The sequence below is a fragment of the Caretta caretta genome, chromosome 1 (genome assembly GCF_965140235.1).
Source record: "Caretta caretta isolate rCarCar2 chromosome 1, rCarCar1.hap1, whole genome shotgun sequence".
NCBI classification, from domain to species: domain Eukaryota; kingdom Metazoa; phylum Chordata; order Testudines; family Cheloniidae; genus Caretta; species Caretta caretta.
The window spans coordinates 214,762,760-214,785,338 of record NC_134206.1 but is presented as its reverse complement, the minus strand read 5'-3'; the positions used below and the strand labels follow the sequence as shown (position 1 = coordinate 214,785,338).

The window sequence follows — 22,579 nt, the reverse complement described above, 5'->3', positions numbered from 1 at the left end:
CTTCCTGGTGCAATCAGGAACCAAGGGTGACAAGGAGGAAATAATCCAAGAGGGAACATCCTATCGGTATGAGCGGGTCAGTAACACAGAGCTCAGGTTGGAGATGCAGAATGTGACTCAGTCGCAGACCATCTACTGCACCTGCAGTAAGGGCACAGTGAGAGATTAGAGTGGAGATGGTGACAAAAACCTCCCCTAGTTCAGAGATGGGGGAACCACAGCCCAGCACCCAGAGTCTGAAACAAAGAGGCTGCAGGGGAACTGATTAGTTATCCAGCAGGAAGGAGATGCAGTAACACCAACTGTGCAGAGATTCGTCAAGGGAGACCCTTTCTCAAGGTCAGGGGCACTGTTATCATTTGCATCAACAGCAGCCCACTCTGAACATGCTGCTAACTCTCTCCTTTAGGTCCCCTCAGGGGTGCTGGAACAGTTTGTATAGTGGGGGTGCTGAAAGCCTCTGAACCAAACTTTAAACCCTGTATATGATGGAAACCATTTCAATTCAGGAGGTGCAGCAGCACGCCCAGTTCCAGCACCTATGGTTCCCCACACACAGGACACACCTGCCCTCTGGTTATGTGTGCTTTCTTCTGTTTCCCACACACTTTGATCAGCTCTGCCAGCCGGTCACTAGAGGGAGCCAGGATAAGAACTGGAATGGGTTACCTAGGGAGGTGGTGGAATCTCCATCCTTAGAGGTTTTTATGGTCAGGCTTAACAAAGCCTTGGCTGGGATGATTTAGGTGGTGTTGGTCCTGCTTTGAGCAGGGGGTTGGACTAGATGACCTCCTGAGGTCTCTTCCAACCCTAATCTTCTATGATTCTATTCTGTGATTCTATAAAATGCACAAACCGGTGTGTTACACTGACACTCCCCAGATTGTTCAGTGCTCTCCGCACATGAGGGGTAATATGCTCAGAGCTGTAACCTTAAACCAGCTTCAGTTTTAATTTAGAAACTGTATTTTTTCTGGTTTCTTTTCCTGGTTCAGGAAAGAGCCAGACATACACCTGCACTCACACAGATACATACAGAGAGAGAGATAACATCACAACAATGAACTGCTATGGGGAAATGTAATTTAAATAACAGATATAGTATTCACCCTTTTCATACCTAAGATCTGTGGCATGCCATGTAAATACGAAGTGTCCTCTCCTCTGATGCTGCCTTCCCCATCATCATTCCTCAGGAGGAATTCTCATTCCTGTGTTAATGTCAGGAAGGTGTCATCCAGGAGAAGGGGGCACAGACACCAGTGTCAAGGACATTCATGAAACTGGCCAGGAAGAAAGTACAGTGAGGGTCAATGTGGGAAACTGGTAAGTCTCTCTTGTGAAATGACACCATAGAGTTTCCCCTCCCACTGAGAAGTGTATTTGCTCTTCCCTCTCACTCCCCTTGAGGCAGAGAGAGAAGAAAACACAGAGCATAGAGGAGCTAGAGCAGGGGAAAGCTGCCACCATGTGCAGACATCTCCTGCTCTCAGCACTGCTCTTCTGGGCCCCAGGTACTGTCTGAATGACCATGGGGATGGGGTGGGGCAGGCAGGCCGAGAATCCCAAGCTGAGCACGCACACTCTCATCACTGAGACTGAGGTATGAGAGGATCTCTGGACTCCACGTCCCATCAGCTTTGAGTCTCTGGGACGGTCAGAGAACCAGTGAGGAGCAAGGACTTGTGGGTAAAAATGTCTTCACCTGAGATGTTGGATCTTGAACGATTGAGTAATTCCTAGATGTAAGACCTTCAGTGCATGTCGTGTCAGTTCAGTTAATAAGGAAGCGAGATCTCAACCCAAAATATCATACGATGACTCCAGTGTTTTGCAGAGGGAAGGTGACTGTCCTGTTTTATTTTTTCTCTCTTTATCTCCACTTCTCAATTTTTCATTCCTGCTTTCTCTCCTTTACCCTTTCCTTCTTTTTTCTTCCTTCCTTTCTGTTGCTCTATCTCTCTCTTTCATCTCAATTTGTGCCCTGACTTGGCACCACCTGGTTCTTTCATGGGGCATGTCTACACTGCAAAAAAACCCAAACAAAACCTTATGGCAGTGAGTCTCATGGGGCTTGTGCTACAGGATTTCACTGCTGGTCTCTCAAAATTGGACACATCTTTCTACTACTTGTACTTTTCTTTCTTGCTTCCCCACTTCCTTCTGTTCCTTTCCTATTCTCTCTCATTCTATTTCCTTTTCTCCGTCTCCCTCACTTTCCCTTTTTTTCTCTTCATTTTTTCTATTTGTTCAGATTAAACACAAAAATCCAATCAGTGACCCAGCCCTCGCTCCCCTGTAGTTCAGTTTGACTGTGTTTCTGAGACTGTCCTTATCTGACTCCAGTGGCCTTATTCACATGCTTGCTGAGCCATGGATGTTAGACAGGGGAATATGAGGTAGGAGCAGGTAGATAGTATTACCTCTGTATATGGCATTGGATAAACCATTACTGGAATACTGAGTCTGGTTCTGGTGTCCACATTTCAGAAAAGGTGTTGGAATATAACAAAAGGTCCAGAAAAGAGCTACAAAAACAATTCAGGGTCTGGAAAACCTGCCTGAAAAGACAGACTAACGCTACGTCTACACTATGAGCTAGCGGTGTGATTCTCCTGCTTGGCTACTCATACTCACACTCTTTCCCATTGTACTACGGTGAGTATAAAAAGCCGTGTATCTGCGGTAGCCAGGATAGTGGAGTGGAGGCATATCTTAGCTGTACCGAGTATGGACCCATGAGGTTCAGGTGGGTTTGTACTGCCAGAACTCTGGCTACCTGTGTTACCACAGCTACACTGCTATTTACATCCATGCTAGCTTGAGGAAAGCTAGCGCAAGTATGTGCATGTGAGTGGGGGAATCACACCCCTATCTCATAATGTAGATGTAGCCTAAAGCTCGTTCTATTTAATTTATCCAAGGAAAGGTGAAGGAGTAATTTGATCACAATCAGTAAATACCTACATTGAGAGAAGATTTCTGAGGAATCTTTGTGAGGAATGTCAGGAATGATGTCTTCCCACTAGTGCTCAGGATGCTAGAAATGAAGTGAACAATAACAGTCGATCAAAAACCTTTAGCACCACATTTAATGAACGCAAACCATTTTCATAGCGGAAAGATGACCCATTCAGAAGCAAACCTGTAATGAAGGCCATCTCCAATGTTCAGACAGGTTATTCTATCAGCCAAGGGTGAACGTGACAAATATAGGGAATCCACATGTTATATTATTGTTATGGTCATAGCAAAAACACAGAGAAATTAAATAAATACAAAAAAATATTCTTGCTGATTGATTGGCCATAACAGTGCTTTATTTCTTAGAATTCAGAACCATAACACACAAGAACCCAAAAACAGAGAGAAATAAAACAGGCTGCTCCCAAAAGACAGAGAGACACAACTTCCCCCACTTTACTCTAAGATGGCTGTCTGCAGATTGACTGTTGCTAGGCCCAGACTGCATAAGGTAGCCTGGGGGAACACAGGAGTGTGTGTGTGTGGTGTGTGCACAAGAAATTGGCACTGTCCTCTAGGAGTTGGAATGTGCCTGAGTTCCTCAAGGTTTAGCAATTCCCTCTACTGTCCAGGTGGGCAGAGATCCTCCCCTCAGTACGGGAGGCACACAGAGCTTAATACATGTATGAACACTGTTACCTCTGGCACAAACCTATTCACTACATACAAGGGATGTGTGAGTCTCATTTCCTCCCTTGGACTCTGCAACCCCCCCTACAGACACCTCCCTGTGCAGATACTGAGAGGGACATGGGGATGTTGCAGCTCCTCTCTCTGCTAATGGGGCTGCTGGCCACTGCCTTCTTAGGTGAGGCCCGGGCTCCCAGCAGCAGCCACCCGGGTGGACTCAGGATCCTTTGAAGAAGTTCATCACCTCATGGGGCATCCCCCTTTGTTTTTCAGGTACAGGGGGCAGATTTGTGAAGTAGTCACCTCCATATTTCATGGTAAGGCTGGGAGGGTCACAGTCAGTGACCTGCACCTTGAAGGACATGACTGACCCCTGGATGAGCTGGTACCTGCAGGATGTCCAAGGCCATCTGCACTTCCTGGTGCAATCAGGAACCAAGGGTGACTCGGACAAAATACCTTGGGTGGGAACATCCTACATGTCTGAGGGGGTCAGTGGCACAAACCTCAGGTTGGAGATGAAGAATGTGATTCAGTCCCAGGCCATCTACTGCACCTGCAGCACAGGGCACAGTGAGAGAGCAGAGTGCATATAGCAACTAACCCTCCCTTCCCCCCTGCTGCCATTTCTCCTGGTCCAGCACTGCTCTTACCAACAGACTGGCAGCCTCAGTGCTTAATTTGTGCTGGGGCTTGCCAGGGCTGAGCCCCAGCACCTCTAGGCTTGGCAGTTCATAGCTCCGGCACCTCTGGGCTTGCCAAGTCTGTTATGAAAGTAAAAAAATTGCTTGAGCCCCACCACCTAATTGCTTGATCTCTGGCACCTCTTTCATTGCAAATTAAGCCGTGGGCACTCTGAGCCCAGGCAAAATAATTAGCTTCCCCAAAAACAGCTACCTGGGAAAGGAAAAGGGCCTGATGTAAAATCTGGGGAAAGACTTGATATTTCTACTGTAATAAACATGACGTGCTCATAAATGTCAGCATCAGCCACCTCACGTGCTACTCACCCCATCCCCCTGTCCTCTGAACATCGTGCTCTCTTCTTCCTTTCTCAGCCTGTCCCAGGCAACATCTGCACTATAGATACATAGAATCATAGATTATCAGGGTTGGAAGGAACCTCAGGAGGTCATCTAGTCCAACCCCCTGCTCAAAGCAGGACCAATCCCCAACTAAAAACCTCTTAGGAAGGAGATTCCACCACCTCCCTAGGTTACCCATTTCACTGCTTCACCCCCTCCTAGTGAAAACGTTTTTCCTAATATCCAACCTAAACCTCCCCCACTGCAACTTGGGACCATTACTCCTTGTTCTGTCATCTGCTACCGCTGAGAACAGTCCAGATCCATCTTCTTTGGAACCCCCTTTCTCGTAGTTGAAAGCAGCTATCCAATCCCCCCTCCTTCTTCTCTTCTGCAGGCTAAATAATCCCAGTTCCCTCAGCCTCTCCTCATAAGTCATTTGCTCCAGCTCCCTAATCATCATGTCCTGTATCACCCATAGCCTGTCTCCCTCCCTCCCTCTCTCCCATTTCTTCTAATTTCCTCTCCTGCATTCCACAGTTGCCAATACTTTCACTCTGGAGGCCACGTGGGGCTTTGGTCATATCCCTGTGTGGTTTTCTGAACACACTACAATGAATCACTCTCTTAGATGTTTTTTTTTTTTCTGATGCAGACCAGGGGATGGACACAGACAGATCTAGAAACAGAGACACATTGTACATGGCTCTGCTTTCACTTGCACTGGCTGTACACATCTGGAACTGACCTCAGTAGAGCTACTCCTGATTGACAGCAGAGACACAGAGTCCCATAAAGAGAGAAAACCAGAAACATACAGACAGAAACTCACAAATGGAATCGCAAGTCGGGGGCTCCAGGGTTTGCAGCTCCTCTCCTTGTGGAATGTATAAGCCCATCTCCTGCACTCCCCCTAAAGCACAGACAGATGGCAACTCATAGCATGGAGGAAATAGAACTGGTGGAAACTACTTCTGGGATGTGGAGACATCTCCTCTTCCCTGTGCTGATCATCTGGGACCCAGGTACCAGCCTAGCGATGCAAAGACCTGGGACGGGAAAAGCAGGTGCAGAGTCCCTTGTCCAGGAGACTCACTCATCTCTGAGACTGAGAGGAAGGGGATGTCTGGAACTCATGTCTCATCTACTTTGAAATCTTGGGAGACAATCATCACAGAACAGGATAATTTGGGGAAAAAATCATCTCTCCGTAGACTGTGAGACCTGTGGAGAGTGATTCCCAGACAGGACATGCTTAGTGCAGCTCCCACTAGTTTAGTGCATGGCAGACTCAACTCAGCTCACAGACAGGACTCATTCAGGAGAGATCAAATGGTTCGCTGAGAGAAGGCAACTCTTTTCCTTTCCTTTCACATTTTATTTGCTTCTGACTTTGTGTCTCCTTCTTTTCTCACTCCCTATATCTCTACCTCTGTCCTCTCATTTTCCTGATGTTGTTTCCCATTTCCTTCCAGCTGTGAGCTCAGCCTATGTGGAGCAGCCCTCTTTCCTCACAGGGTACTCAGGAAACACCCCAACCCTGCAATGTAGACTGCAACAATCCAACTCTGACAAGATATACTGGTATTGGCAACAGGGAGGCAGGGAGCTGGAGTGGCTCTTCTATTCTTATGAAGACCATTTGGTGAACTTCACAGCTGAGCCCAGGACAGCCCTGAGGAGGAGCAAAAAATAGGACCTAAAATGGACAAACCTTTCACAGTCTGACTCAGCTGTGTATTACTGCACCTACAGCACTGCACAGTGACACAGAGCCCTGAGACAGCCAGCAAAACCCCAGAGGCAGAGCGTGATATTGAGACACTTTGATGACTTGCAACATTGCACATCTCGTGCCCAGCCTACATTAAGGAAGTTCACCATGGAGTAGCCACACTGAACATACCAGAGTAAGATTCACCACTATAAGCCCTGATTTGCATCAGTACAGCACTTTTGTATTCGGGGTGTGTGTCACTATATCAGTGTAGCAACACCACTGCAAATTACTCTCATGCTGGGAGAGCTTAGGCCACAGGTGTGGCTCAGCAGCTGTGGTCATGGCAGGGAGTGGGTTGTGGTTGGAAAGTTCATAGAGAGTAAACTTCACTTAGCAGTGCAGAGCTTGGAATGTTGCTGTGATCAGAGAGCTCCCTCACAGGCACATACTAGTCAGAAGTGCTCTCCCCTGTCTCCCTCACCCTCTCATCAGCTCTGCCAGCCAATCGCTAGAGGGAGCCATGATCACAAGCACTAACCGGACTGTTATGCTGACATGCCGCAGACTTCTTAGTATCCTCATCACTTGATGGATAATTTGCTCAGAGCAATAACCTTGAACCAGCTAGGTTTTTATTTAAGGATACTCAGAAATTGAGCAGAATAATTCTTCTGCAATAGCTTGCCGTGTAGACACTCTTATTCTGGAACTGCTGTTCTGCTTCAAATTCAGACCCTACTTTATTGTGGAATAACTTCAGACAAACCCTTAGAGATGATGTTTCTTCTGCTTTCTATTTTCTACTTTCCATAAAACAGGCAGACAGACAAACTCTGGCATTAGTACACATTCACAGAGAGATAGCATAACACTGTCCTTCTGAATATGAGAAAACTGTATTAAGCAATACATGTAACCCATATTCAGCCATTCTGTAAATAATCCAGTGTCAGTTATCCCCTAGACCCTGAACCCTAGACCAGGGTGCCTCTAGTTGAGTGTCAGGAGCCGCTGTCCAGGCTTAGAATCTGGTGCCTGCAACACGGCACACGTGTCCTCCCCTCAGCTGCTGTCTTCCCCATTACTATTCCTCAGGATAAATTCTTATTCCCATGTTAGTGAGAGGAAGGCATCACCCAGGAGAAGGGAACCAGAAAACAATCTCCAAAGCGTTCATGAAACTGGCTGTCCAGGAGGCAAAGGAGAGGATGACAGAGGCAGAAGTAAGTCTCTCCTCTAAAGTGACACCACAGTGTTTCTCCTCCCACTGCGGAGTGTAGTTACCCTTCCCCTCTCGCTCCCCTCGAGGCACAGACAGGAGGAAGCCTACAGTGTAGAGGAGACAGAGCAGGGGAAAGTTTCCGTCATGTGGAGACATCTGCTCTCAGCACTGCTCCTTTGGGTCCCAGGTACATCTGAGTAACCATGAGGATGGGGGTGGGGCAGGGAGGGCCAGAGTCCCAAGTTGAGGGGACACATTCTTATGACTGAGATTGAGGTATTAGGGGATCTCTAGACATTGTCTGATCCGCTTCAAGACCCTTGGAGGAACCAAGAGAATCACCAAGAATCAGGGACTTGTGGGTAAAAATATACCCACCTGAGACTGTCCCATCCCAGAGTGAATCCCAGATGGGAGACTCCTAGTACTTATCCTGTCAATTCTCTCCACAGGGTAGGGAAATCTCAGCCAAGAATAACACACAAAGGCCCCTGTTTATTTGCACAGGCAAAGTGACTGTCTTGTCCATTTTGTATCTTTTACTGCATCTCAAGTTTTCTCTCTCTCTTCCTCCACCCCTCACTTGTCCCCTTGTGTTTTTGTAAAAAACAATTCACATTTTTTCCAGGTGTGGGCTCAGCCTACGTGGAGCAGCTGCCCTTCTTCGTGGGGGGCTTAGGAGAATCCTCAACCCTGCAGTGTACCTTGAAACAAACCAGCTGCCAGTACATGTACTGGTACCGGCAGCAGGGTGGAAGAGAGCTGGAGGGGCTCTTCTACTCTCTAGAAGATGGACCAGGAACCAATTTCACAGCCAAACCTATGACAGCCTTGAGAAGCAACAAAAAATGGGACCTTACATGGAAAAGCCTTTCACAGTCTGACTCTGCTGTGTATTACTGTGCCTGCAGCACTGCACAGTGACACAGAGCCCTGAGACAACCACCAAAAACCCAGAGAGGCAGAGGGGGTGGAGATAGAGCACATGTGTGTGCCTAGGAGTCAGAAGGCTATTGCGAAGCCGTGGTTCCCAGATGAAGTGACCGGAATATCTGGGTTGTCTCCAGAAGGTCTGTTGAGAACCCCAAGAACTGCCATATCAAAGCACTGGCTCATTCACACAGTTGGTTTCAAGGTTCTGGGGTTTCTCTCCATTTCCCTCTTTTTCCTTTCCCAATGACTTTCTCTCCCTTCTCTCTGTCTCAGTGCTCTCTGTTATTTTCCTTCCTCTTTTTCTTTATTCCTTCAGATTTATTCCCCTATCGAGTCACTGAGCCTATTCCACTCCCCTGCAATCACACGGTGGCCCTATTTGACCTTCTCTCTTGGCTGCAGTGGCTGCGACAAGTGCCCTGGTGTGTTGTAGGGGGATGGCTGCTGTCTCTGGAGCTGAGTGCCTCTCCCATTCCCTCGTATCTGATCCCATACCCACTCCTTCTCATCGCCGGGGTATTCTGGGGCATCCCCTGCCTCCTGAAGAACACAGCATATTATTTCATCTACTGTGACTGTCTGGCAGTGGGGATCATGCTTATATTAACTCAGATATGCAGTCAAACACATGTGACCCCCCAGATAACTACACAATCGAGAGGTATGCGTGCATTCGGTGCCAGGCGCTCCTGGCCCTCAGACACCGTGTATGGGCTTTGGAGACCAGAGTGGCTGAACTGGAGGAGCTGAAGGAGACAGAGGGGTACATAGATGAGACTTTCCAGGACACAGTAGAACAGTCCCATCCCCGGTCTGACAGCCTCTGTGCTATTGAGGAGGATGAAAGTCCCAGGGAAGGAAAGCATCTAACTGGAGCAGGGGGAAACAATCCCATAGTAGGGACCCTCCTTCCAGATGATGTTGTGGTGTCCTTTTCCACTGAGGATACCATTCCGGGGGAGGGAACTCCAGTTATTAGGAAGAGACAGGTATTACTAATGGATGATTTGATCACTAGAAACATAGATAACTGGGTTTGCGATGACCCGAAGAACCGCATGGTGACTTCCTGCCTGATGCGAAGTTTGAGGATCTCTAGAGACATCTAGATAGATTTATGTGCAGTGCTCGGGAGGAGCCGGTGGTCGTGGTCCACGTAGGTACCAAGAATATAGGGAAGGATAGGAGAGAGGTCCTGGAGGCCAAAATTTAGGCTGCTAGGTAAGAGATTGAAGCCCAGGACCTCCATGGTGGCATTCTCTGAGATGCTCCCGTTCCACACGCAGGGCCAGTTAGACAGGCAGAACTGCAGAGACTCAATGTGTTGATGAGATGATGGTGTAGGGAGGATGGAAAATGATAAAATACAGGCAGGGTCTGATCAGAAACAGTCAAATAAAAAAGAGTCCCATTCAATCACATCATGTAATAGCAGCTAAAAGGAGACAAGTTTTTTAAGTGCTTATATACCAGTGCTAGAAGTCTAAATAATAAAATGGGTGAACTAGAGTGCCTCTTATTAAATGAGCATATTGATACAACAGGCATCACAGAAACTTGGAGGAATGAGGATAATCAATATGATACAGTAATACCAGGGTACAAAGTATATCAGAAGGACAGAACAGGTCCTGCTGATGGCGGAGTGGCACTATATGTGAAAGAAAGTGTAGAATCAAATGAAGTAAAAATCGTAAATGAATCAAACTTCACCATAGAATCTCTATGGATAGAAATTCTCTGTTCTAATAATAAAGATATAGAGGCTGGGATATATTACTGACCACCTGACCAGGATGGTGATAGTTTGAATAAAAATAGATTGAATAAAAAACTCAATAATAATAATGGAGGATTTCAATTATCCCATATTGACTGGGTACGTCACCTTAGGATGGGATGCAGAGATAAAGTTTCTTGACACCTTAAATGACTGCTTCTTGGAGCAGCTGGTCCTGGAACCCACCAGAGGGGAGGCAATTCTTGATTGAGTCCTAAGTGGAGCACAGAATCTGGTCCAAGAGGTGAATATTGCTGGACCGCTTTGTAATAGTGACCATAATAGAATTAAATTTAATATCCCTGTGGCAGGAAAAACACCACAGCGGCCCAACACTGTATCATTTAATGTCAGAAAGGGGAACTACACAAAAATGTAGTTAATTGAGGAGGTTAATTAAACAGGAATTAAAAGGCACAGCGCCAAAAGTGAAATCTCTGGAAGCTGCTTGGAAACTTTTTAAAGACACCAAAATAGAGGCTCAACTTAAATGTGTACCCCAAATTAAAAAAAACATAGTAAGGGAACCAAAAAAGTGCCACCGTGGCTAAACAACAAAGTGAAAGAAGCAGTGAGAGGCAAAAAGGTATCCTTTAAAAGTGGAAGTTAAATTCTAGTGAGGAAAATAGAAAGAAGCATAAACACTGGCAACTGAAGTGTAAAAATACAAGTAGGAAGGCCAAAAAGGAATGTGAAGAACAGTTAGCCAAAGACTCAAAAAGTAATAGCAATTTTTTTTTGAAGTACATCAGAAGCAGGAAGCCTGCTAAACAACCAGTGGGGCCACTGGACGATTGAGGTGCTAAAGGAACACTGAAGGATGAGAAGGCCTTTGCGGAGAAACTAAATGAATTCTTTGCATCAGTCTTCATGACTGAGGATGTGAGAGAGATTCCCAAACCTGAGCCATTCTTTTTAGGTTACAGATCTGAGGAACTGTCCCAGACTGAGGTATCATTAGAGGAGGTTTTGGAACAAATTGATAAATTAAACAGCAATAAGTCAGCAGGACCAGCTGGTATTCACCCAAGAGTTCTGAGAAGCTCAAATGTAAAATTGCAGAACTATTACTGTAGTCTGTAATCTATTGTTTAAATCAGCTTCTGCACCAGATGACTGGAAGATAGCTAATATGACACCAATTTTTAAAAAGGGCTCCAGAGGTGATCCCAGCAATTACCAGCCTGTAAGCCTGACTTCAATAACCGGGCAAACTGGTTGAAACTATAATAAAGAACAATATTGTCAGACATAGAGATGAACATAATTTGTTAAGGAACAACATGGTTTTAGTAAAGGTAAATCATGCTTCACCAATCTACTAGAATTCTTTCAGGGGGTCAACAAGCATGTGGACCAAGGGTACCCAGTGGATATAGGGTACTTAGAATTTCAGAAAGCCTTTGACAAGGTCCCTCATCAAATGCTCTTATTCAAAGTAAGCTGCCACGGGATAAGAGGGAAGGTGCTCTCATGGATTGGTAACTGGTTAAAAGATAGGAAACAAAGGGTAGGTCAGTTTTCAGAATGCAGAGAGGTAAATAGCGGTATCCCTCAGGGGTCTGTTCTGGGACAAATCCTATTCTACATATTCATAAATGATCTGGAAAAAGGGGTAAACAGTGAGGTGTCAAAATTTGCTAATGATACAAAATTACTAAAGATAGTTAAAAGAAAATGTATGTGTATGATAATGTGTATGATAATCAAGGTGGGCCATTTCCAGCACAAATCCAGGTTTGGTTGCTGGTGAGTATTCGCTTCAGGTTGGGGGGCTGTCTGTAGGCAAGGACTGCGTTTGTGTGTGGGGGGGAAACCTGGATTTGTGCTGGAAATGGCCCACCTTGATTATCATACACACTGTAAGGAGAGTGATCACTTTTGATAAGCTATTACCAGCAGGAGAGTAGGGTGGGGGGAGAGAAAACCTTTTGTAGTGATAAACACCCATTTTTTCATGGTTTGTGTGTATAAAAACATCTCTGTATTTTCCACAGTATGCATCCGATGAAGTGAGCTGTAGCTCACGAAAGCTTATGCTCAAATAAATTGGTTAGTCTCTAAGGTGCCACAAGTACTCCTTTTCTTTTTGCGAATACAGACTAACACGGCTGTTACTCTGAAACCTGTAAAGATAGTTAAGACCAGGCAGACTGCAAAGTGTTACAAAAGGATTTCTCAAAACTGGATGACTGGGCAACCAAATGGCAGACGAAATGTAATGTTGATAAATGAAAAGTAATGCACACTGGAAACCATAATCCCAACTATACATATAAAATGATGGAGTCTAAAATAGCTGTTACCACTCACAAAAGAGATCTTAGAGTCACTGTGGATAGTTCTCTGAAAACATCCACTCAATGTGCAGTGGCAGTCAAAAAAGTGAACAGAATGCTGGGAATGATTAAGAAAGGGATAGATAATAGACAGAAAATATCATGTTGCCTCTATATAAATCCATGGTACGCCCACATCTTGCATACTGTGTGCAGATGTGGTCACCCCATCTCAAAAAAGATATATTGGAATTGGAAAAGGTTCAGAAAAGAGCAAGAAAAATTATTAGGGGTATGGAACGGCTTCTGTATGAGGAGAGATTAATAAGACTGGGGGTTTTCAGCTTGGAAAAGAGATGGCTAAGGGCAGATATGATTGAGGTCTATAAAATCATGACTGGTGTAGAGAAAGTAAATCAGGAAGTGTTGTTTATTCCTTCTCATAACACAAGAACAAGAGGTCACCGAATGAAATGAATAGGCAGCAGGTTTAAAACAAATAAAAGGAAGTATGTCTTCACACAATGCACAGTCAATCTGTGGAACTACTTGCCAGAGGATGTTGTGAAGGCCAAGACCATAAAAGGGTTCAAAAAAGAGCTAGATAAATTCATGGAGGATAGGTCCACCAATGGCTATTAGCCAGAATGGGCAGGAATGGTGTACCTAGCTTCTGTTTGCCAGAAGCTGGGAATGAGCAACAGGGGATGGATCACTTGATGATTACCTGTTCTGTTCATTCCCTATGGGGCACCTGGCACTGGCCACTGTCAGAAGACTGGATAGTGGGCTAGATGAACCTTTGGTCTGACCCAGTAAGGCCATTCTTATGTTCTTATGTTCCTCCCTCAGTATCTCTCCCTTATTTCTTTGTTCACACAGCCACTCCTCAGGGAGCAGGACAGTTATCCGGGGAGAGGAAGACTCCTGCTGCAAATGGCATAATGTGCTGGAGATGGGCCCCAACCACTAGCCCAGACTCAAAACATTTCACATCTCAGGCCCTGCTTACATTAAGGAAGTACATACGGGAGTAACCAAGTTAAACATATTACAGTAAGATTTACCACTGTAACCCTTGTTTTGCATCAGCGCAGCACTCTGTATTAGGGATGTGCATCAGTGTCATTGCATCAGTGAGCAAAACACCTCTGCAAATTGCCCTCATGCAGAGAGAGCCTAGGCCACAGGTGTGTGGAGCAGTAGCTACTGTTGTGATAGGGTGTGGAATGAGGTTAGACAGTCCACAGAGTCACCTTCATTTAGCCCTGGTCTACACTACGAGTTGAGGTCGAATTTAGCGGCGTTAAATCGATTTAATCTTGCACCCGTCCACACGACGAAGCCCTTTTTTTTGACTTAAAGGGCTCTTAAAATCGATTTTCTTACTCCACCCCCGACAAGGGGATTAGCACTGAAATCGGCCTTCCTGGGTCGACTTTGGGGTACTGTGGACACAATTAGACGGTATTGGCCTCCGGGAGCTATCCCAGAGTGCTCCATTGTGACCGCTCTGGACATTACTCTCAACTCAGTTGCACTGGCCAGGTAGACAGGAGAAGGCCCGCGAACTTTTGAATTTTAATTTCCTGTTTGGCCAGCGTGGCAAGCTGCAGGTGACCGTGCAGAGCTCATCAGCAGAGGTGTGATCATGATCCGTGCTATCAGAACTACGTTCCAGTTTTCAAAATGCCAAAACATTTATCAAAATCTCCCAGGGCATGAAGGACAGAGTCCATAACAGGGACCCAAAGCAGTGCCGCGTGAAACTTAAGGAGCTGAGGCAAGCCTACCAGAAAACAAGAGAGGCGAACAGCCGCTCCGGGTCAGAGCCCCAAACATGCCGCTTCTATGATGAGCTGCATGCCATTTTAGGGAGTTCAGCCACCACTACCCCAGCCGTGTTGTTTGACTCCTTCAATGGAAATGGAGGCAACACAGAAGCAGGTTTTGGGGACGAGGAAGATGATGATGATGAGGTTGTAGATAGCTCACAGCAAGCAAGCGGAGAAACTGGTTTTCCTGACAGCCAGGAACTGTTTCTCACCCTGGACCTGGAGCCAGTACCCCCCGAACCCACCCAAGGCTGCCTACCGGACCCGCCAGGCGGAGAAGGGACCTCTGGTGAGTGTACCTTTTAAAATACTATACGTGGTTTAAAAGCAAGCATGTTTAATGATTAATTTGCCCTGGCATTTGCGGCTCTCCTGGATGTACTCCAAAAGCCTTTGCAAAAGGTTTCTGGGGAGGGCAGCCTTATTCCATCCACCATGGTAGGACACTTTACCACTCCAGGCCAGTAGTATGTACTTGGGAATCATTGTAGAACAAAGCACTGCAGTGTATGTTTGCTGGCATTCAAACAACATCTGTTCTTTATCTCTCTGTGTTATCCTCCGGAGAGTGATATCATTCATGGTCACCTTGTCGAAATAGGGTGCTTTTCTTAAGGGGACATTCAGAGGTGCCCTTTCCTGCTGGGCTGTTTGCCTGTGGCTGAACAGAAATGTTTCCCGCTGTTAGTCATGGGGAGGGGGGAGGTGTTAGCCATGCACTGGGGGGAGGCAAAATGCGACTTTGGAACGAAAGCACATATGCTATGTATGTAATGTTAACAGCAAGGTATACCATGAAAGAGTGTACCCATTGTTCTCTAAAATGTGTCTTTTAAAATACCACTGTCCCTTTTTTTTTCTCCACCAGCTGCATGTGTTTCAAGGATCACGGGATCTTCTCCTTCCCAGAGGCTAGCGAAGATCAGAAGGCGAAAAAAACGCACTCTCGATTAAATGTTTTCTGAGCTCATGCTGTCCTCCCACACTGACAGAGCACAGACGAATGCGTGAGGCAGACAATCATAGAGTCATAGAATATCAGGGTTGGAAGGGACCTCAAGAGGTCATCTAGTCCAACCCCCTGCTCAAAGCAGGACTAAGCCCCAGCTAAATCATCCCAGCCAGGGCTTTGTCAAGTCTGACCTGGCAGGAAAGCTCAAAATGATGGGGAGGAGAGGTGGCAGGCTGAAGAGAGTAAGTGGCGGGCTGAAGGGAGGATTGAAGCTGAAAGGTGGTGGCAGCATGATGAGAGGAGGCAGGACTCAATGCTGAGGCTGCTGGAGGATCAAACTAATATGCTCCAGCATATGGTTGAGCTGCAGGAAAGGAAGCAGGAGCACAGACTGCCTCTACAGACCCTGTGTAACCAACTGCCCTCCTCCCCAAGTTCCATAGTCTCCTCACCCAGATGCCCAAGAATGCGGTGGGGGGGCCTCTGGCCACCCAGCCACTCCACCCCAGAGGATTGCATAAGCAACAGAAGGCTGGCATTCAATAAGTTTTAAAGTTTTAAATTTTTGAAGTGTTGTGTCACCTTGTCCTTCCCTCCTCCGCCACCCCTCCTGGGCTACCTTAGTAGTTATCCTTGGTAGTTATCCTTGGTAGTTAGCTGTGATCAGAGAGCTCCCTCACAGGCACACACAGGACACCAGTCAGGTGTGCTCTCCCCTATCTCCCTGACCCTCTCATCAGCTCTGCCAGCCAGTCGCTAGAGGGAGCCATGATCACATGCATTAACCCATGTGTTACACTGACATGCCCCAGACTTCTTAGTATCCTCATCACTTGATGGATAATTTGCTCAGAGTAATAACCTTGAACAAGCTAGGTTTTTATTTAGGGATTCTGGGAAACTTACTGGAAGAGCTATTCCAGAATAGCTCCCCGTGAGGAGACTCTTATTCCAGGATAGCTATTGCCCTTCAAATTCACACTCTACTTTATTCTGGAATAACTTCTGACAAAACCTTAGAGATTATTTTCTTCTTCGTGCTTTATCCTAATTTCCAGAAAACAGACCAAAGGACTCTAGTACTAACACACATTCATAGAGAGATAATATAAACCTATCCTTCTGATTATCACAAGACTGTATTAAGCAATAAATATAATTCACATTCTGTCCTTCTGTGAATAATCCAGCCTCAGTACCTGAAACCCATTAAGCCTCAAGGGGTCACTCTAGTCACCTGTCAGGAGCTCCTGTCCACATCTTCTAGGATATGTGGCTTGCTACATGGCACAAGTCCTCTCCTGTGATAGCATCTTCTCCCTCATCATTCCTGAGGAGAAATTCTCATCTCTGTGTTAGTGGCAAGAAGCCATCATCCAGGCAAAGGGAACAAGACAATAGTCTCCAAGGGATTCATGAAACTGGCTTTCCAGGAAGCAGAGAAAGAAGAGGACATAGGCAGCCATAACTCTCTCCATAAAGGGACACCACTTTGTTTCTCCTCCCACTGAGGAGCATATTTGCTCTTCAGCTCACTTTCAACTTGAGGTGCAGAGAGGAGGAAACCCAGAGTGTGGTGGAGACAAAGCAGAGGAAAGTTACCAGCATGTGGCAATATCTCGTGCTCTCAGCACTGCTCCTCTGGGTCCCAGGTACAGTCTGAGTGACCAAAGGAATGGGGTGGGGCAGGCAGGCCCAGAGTCCCAAGTTGGTCCCAAGTTGAGGGACACATTCTCGTCACTGAGACAGGTATGAGGGGATATTTGGAGATCACGTCTCTCATCTGCTTTGAGATGCTGGGAGGAATGGAGAGAATCACCAAGGACCAGAGATTTATGAGTTAAAATACACCCACCTGAGACTGTCAGAACCGAGAGTGAATCCCAGATGGGAGACTCCTAATGTAAGTCCAGTCAATTCAGTCCACAGGGAAGGCAAATCTCAGCCAAGAATATTGCACAAAGATCCCTGTTTGTTTGCACAGGCAAGGTCTTTTCCATTTTCTGTCTTTTTCTCCTTCTCATTTTTCTCTCTGTGTTTCTCTCTTTCAAACTTTTTTTCTCTCCCTCCTCCACCTCCCCATTTTCTGCATTCACGCGTCCCTCATATTTCTGTCAAGTTTTTTTAATGTTTCTTTTCCAGGTATGGGGTCAGCCTATGTGGAGCAGCAGCCCTTTCTCACAGGGGCTCAGGAGAATCCGAAAACCCTGCAGTGTACATTGAAACAAACCAGCTGCAACTGGATGTACTGGTATAGGCGACGGGAAGGCAGGGAGCTGGAGGGACTCTTCAACTCTCTAGGAAGTGGACCTGGCACCAACTTCACAGCTGAGCCCATGGCAGCCCTGAGGAGCAACACAAAATGGGACCTAACATGGAGAAGCCTTTCACTGTCAGACTCGGCTGTGTATTACTGTGCGTGCAGCACTGCACAGTGACACAGAGCCCTGAGACAGCCAGCAAAAACCCAGAGAGATGGGAGGAAACAGAGGGAGTGCACACACCTATGAATCAGAAGGTTATTGCAGGGCCATGGTTCCTAGTCAAATTGTCTAGGATAAATACGGTGTCTCCAGATGGGCTGTAAAGATCCCCAAGAACTGCCATGCCATACATCTCAGGATATGACTCTTTCTCTCCTGCCCTCCTTTTTCTTTCCAAATGATTTTATCTTAGTCCCTGTCCTCTCTACTATTCTTTCTTTCTTTCTTTCTTTCTTTCTTTCTTTCTTTCTTTCTTTCTTTCTTTCTTTCTTTCTTTTCCCCAATCCAGTCATTAAGCCCATTCGCACTCCCCTGCAATGCTATCCCGTTCTGGCCCTCCCTGACCTCCTGTCCTGGCTACAGTGGCTGAGACAAGTGGTCTAGTGTGTTGCAGGGGGGTGGCTGCAGTCTGTGGAGCTGCCTTCGCAACTCCATGGGTTTCTGGGTGTCCCCTCTCGTCCGGTGGACAGTATGTATGACTTCATATATTAGAAGAGACAGGCACTGGAGGGGATGCTGGAAGTCCTCTTCATTCCCTAAGAGGTGCAGACAACACATCACATATGACCCCAGATAACTACACAATCAAGAGGAACACAACAAAGCCCTTCATCCTTGTGATTCCCAATTGCACTTACATCACATAGCCCTATGTTGCAGGGCCTGCAGCCGAGGAGAGCAGTGAATAAGAGCTCCAGAGAGGTGCAGCAAAAGGAAATGGAGAGAAAGAGAGGGATAGGTATCTACATGGAGAGAGAGCAGCTCCCCATCCCAGTCCCTGGTGGGTGCCTTTTCCTCCTGCTTGGCATCACTGTGGAGGGAGAGGAACAGATTTGGTGGCACCCTTCTTCTATGCCCTAATGAGGCCTCTGTCCATCTAACAAATCTGCAATGTGACCAGCAGCAAATGAGAGTGGTGTCAGTGGAGAGGAAGTTCCATATAAGGGAGAGCGAGTATTGAAACTGAGCCTACAAGGGTATTTTCATCAAGAGCTTCAGGGGACCCTGACACATCAGACTGTCAGTGTCAAAGTCACCAGCTCATAGACAGACACAGTGAGCGTGGAGGATGGCTGGCTAAAGGCAGTGCCATCCTGAAATCCAGTGGAGTTAAGATCCCTTAACAATTGAGCTGAATCATAAGTTTAAGAAAAGAAATGGTCAGCTGACTTGGGGATGAGTGCGCACAAACACCACTGCTGTGTACCGCATATGAGAGAACTGCCTATAGTGTTATTTATGCTATAGCAGTCCGTCCTTGTGAGCTCAGTAACGGTGTCTTCCTGTTCGGGTCCCAGGGCATGGCCACTAGGTAAGTTGAGGGGATGGAAGGCCACGAGTGTCGAGGAAGTCTTTTTGCTCAACCCCCCTTCACAGAATTCAGTCGTGGCTGGCCTGAGAAAGCCCTTGTACTCCCAAAGTAATGCTGCAGCTGCTGATAGAGCTGTTTTGTGTAAGTTTTGCTGGCGCCATGTTAGGATAATGGCAGGAATCAGCTACAAGGCCATAACCGCTTATTTGCCTCATTAATCGCAAGGCTAAGCAGGCTGTGCTGTTGTTTTGAATTGCTAAAATGCTCATTAAAGGTTGCCGGAAAAAGTATTGTTGTACCCATATAAGGCAAAGCAGTTTTACTTGGCTGATGTGTAATGCAATAGAGATAAGAAGTATAAAGGTATGTGACCCTGCCTGCTCAATGTGCAGGATTTGAGATTCTATTCTCCCTGTACCTTCTTTGGAGCTCCAAATAAACTTTTCTGTTTCTCCACCCCATTGTGTTTATTGGGTGACGCACACTGGGCAACGAACCCCTACTGTTGCTTGCCTCCAGCTCTGGGTGCCGGCAACATTCCCATTGGTGCACACGGTGTTGCAAATGCAGTGAATAGTTGCAGACAATATTAGACCTCAAGACGCTAGGCCACAGGTGTGTGGAGCAGCAGCTATAGTTGTGACAGAGCGTAGGGTGTTGTTGGAGAGTTCAAAGTCTCACCGTCACAGAGAAATGTCGAGATAACTTGGAACTGGAAGGCTGCTGTGATCAGAAAGTTGCTGAGAGCAGGCACGGTGCTGTCAGGTGAATGTAAAGTCATTAATGAAGGCATTTATTTGTTTAACACCAGTTCTTCTTGTGTGCATGTGAAGAATAACACAGCAGATTCCAGTCCAGCTCTGGTAGAGAATGAAGCGATTCCTAGCTGCTGACTGTTCAGATCTTGTGTGATATGAATGGGCAGATCTCAGGGGCATGAAAAATGTGATGAGCCCATACAACAAACTCGAAGGTATGCTGTGTGATCTCTCTGTAGCTTGCGTGTTTAATGGGAGTCTCGAGAGAAGAGTGAGGAGGAGAGAAAAAACTGCTTGGCTCTCATGGTGGCTCTTTCCTCCAGCTCCCAGTTCTGTTACTGAACTGAAAACAAACACCCCTACTCCTCCACACAAATACCCCCACAGTAGCAATTAGGATCATACACACAGCTGTGTATGGGTCGTATCTCCTGCTAACATGTATTACAGTGATTCAGCTGCTGTCTCACTGACTATTCTCACTCTGCCTCCCCACCCCCTCCCTGAACAAAACTCACTCTCTCTCTCGTCACTTCCTGTCTCGCAGTCTCTGCTAGCTCTGCCAGAGGTTGGAAGTTCTGATTCAGGCTGAGGCTGTGTGTGTCTATGCAGCTGTCTCAGACAGATCCGCAGCCAGACGTGCAGGTACCCAATGGTTCCCTGTTTGCTCTTCATGGTTGTCCTGTCCCCTTGGGGTAAGTGAACACCACTGAAATCCATTAAATTAACCAACAGCTCATAAACACGTGTACAGATCTGTTTGCTTATCAGAGACAGTAGAGATGGGACAACTTTTATTGGGCATTTTTCCCATTGCACACAGTCCCCAGCTCCTGTGGTGTGGTTTCCAATGTTATGTTTTCTAAGGATGTCTGCAGTGAGGTTATAAAATGAAGGCGGTAATGAATCTTCCACCCCGTGGTAGACCCCTCACCTTTGGAAATGTTTCCTGATCTCTAGCCAGAAATCACATTAAACCCTCATCTAATTTAATTTCCATTTCCTCACAGGATGGGCCATCCGTCAACCCCCAGACACAGTGGTCAGTCAGGGACAGCCACTCACACTGAACTGCTCTCTATCAACAACCCAAATCACGACCATGTACTGGTACAAGCAGGCTGTGGGGAAGGACGCAAGGCTGCAGCTGGTGATGTTTTCTACAGAAGGTTCCAGTGCAAATGTTGAGAAGCCATTTGAAGGTCACTTCCAGAGCAGTGGGACAAAAAACAATGTCCTGTCTCTGTTTGCAGAGACAGCCCAGGTGCAAGACTCAGGCACATATTACTGTGCTAAGCAAGATCACACAGTGACTCAACTGCCGAAAGTTCTTAGTATAAACCTCCCAGCAAAGGGAAAGGACTTCCCTTCCCCCACACGCACACACACCTTTGCATCTTGTATCAGAAACACTCCTTCCTGCTCTAACAGCTTCATCTCTACTCTGCTCATTTCCCTCTCTATCCTCCTCACTTGTCTCCTTTCTCCTGTTTTTCAGCACCTCTCCTCTATCCCTCCTTATCTCTTCTGCATCTTCCTCTGTTTTTCTGTTCCTCTCTCCTTCTCATCTCTCTTCACCCTCACTGAGTTCTTTCGTCCTTCCTTTCTCTATTCTATTCTTTTACTTTTCATGTCTCTTCTCTCCTCTTCCCTCAGTTTACTCATTCTTTTCTCCATACTCCCCTCTCCCTTTTCTGTTCCATAATTTCTTCTTTCATTCCCTCCTCTCTTCCTCCTCCCTTCAATGGGATGAAATTGAACAATGGGAGTCATTTCAGGCTGGATGTAGGACATAATTTCTCCCTTCTGTACTCTTCTGCTTTCTCCCCTCGCTGCTCATTCCTCTCATTTCCCCTCTTTTACCCATTTCCTCTCTTCACCTCGCCTCTCTCATTCCCCACTTTTCTTTTTTCTCCTTTACACATTAAGGCCCTGATTGGAACAACTGCACACCCCTAAGGCCACTGTTTCTCAGAGCACAATTCCAGCCCCAGGGACAGCACCACCGATTTCTGCCCTGCTGAGAGCCATAGCTCAGTAGGCACAGGAGACAGCTGTAATGTCAAAAACTGCTACCAGACATAATTTGCTGCTTGGCTTGCACTGAGCAAGCACATATGGACTAAGCATGCTCAGTAACATATTTTGAAGCCATTGCCCTTGTTCTGCCTTCTCTTGTAAGTAAAATCTGCTGCCTGCTGTTTACAGGGGTTAAAAGGGGGCAAAGAGGGGCAAATTGGAGCAGGGGGATGGGCAAAGTCTGTGCAGGAGGCAGAAACGGACTGTGCAGGGGGCTCAAACAGCTGGAGGCAGGGGCAGGAGAGAGGCGAGGGGAAAAATCAGGGAGTGGGGTAGGAGCTGGGGTTAAGGCCCGGGGTGAGGCACTGCTAGGGTTGCCAGGCATCTGGTTTTCAACTGGAACACCCGGTCAAAAAGGGACCCTGGCAGCTCTAGTTGGCATTGTCGACTGGGCCGTTAAAAGTCCGGTCAGTGGCGCAGCGGGGGCCCGGGGCTAAGGCAGGCTCCCTGCCTGCCCTAGTTCCATACAGCTCCTGAAAGCGACCACCAGGTCCCTGCAGCCCCTACCTCCACAGCTTACATTGGCCGGGAACTGCAACCAATGGGA

General features: G+C 46.7%; 3 long non-coding RNA genes across 3 annotated transcripts; 2 read left to right on the top strand and 1 right to left on the bottom strand.

Moving 5' to 3' along the window:
• Positions 1–66: 66 nt before the first annotated feature.
• Positions 67–16,938, bottom strand: LOC142069352 (uncharacterized). The gene is made up of 4 exons (XR_012665145.1): positions 16,638–16,938; positions 2,968–3,040; positions 1,121–1,283; positions 67–141 (listed from the first exon to the last, which is right to left on the bottom strand). It is a non-coding gene; the product is annotated as an uncharacterized LOC142069352 (long non-coding RNA).
• Positions 7,629–12,398, top strand: LOC142069350 (uncharacterized). Its single transcript, XR_012665140.1, has 2 exons — positions 7,629–7,808; positions 8,250–12,398. It is a non-coding gene; the product is annotated as an uncharacterized LOC142069350 (long non-coding RNA).
• A 110-nt stretch (positions 16,939–17,048) lies between the features above and the next one.
• LOC142069349 (uncharacterized) lies at positions 17,049–20,599 on the top strand. Its single transcript, XR_012665139.1, has 3 exons — positions 17,049–17,303; positions 17,543–20,168; positions 20,501–20,599. It is a non-coding gene; the product is annotated as an uncharacterized LOC142069349 (long non-coding RNA).
• The last annotated feature ends 1,980 nt before the right edge of the window (positions 20,600–22,579 follow it).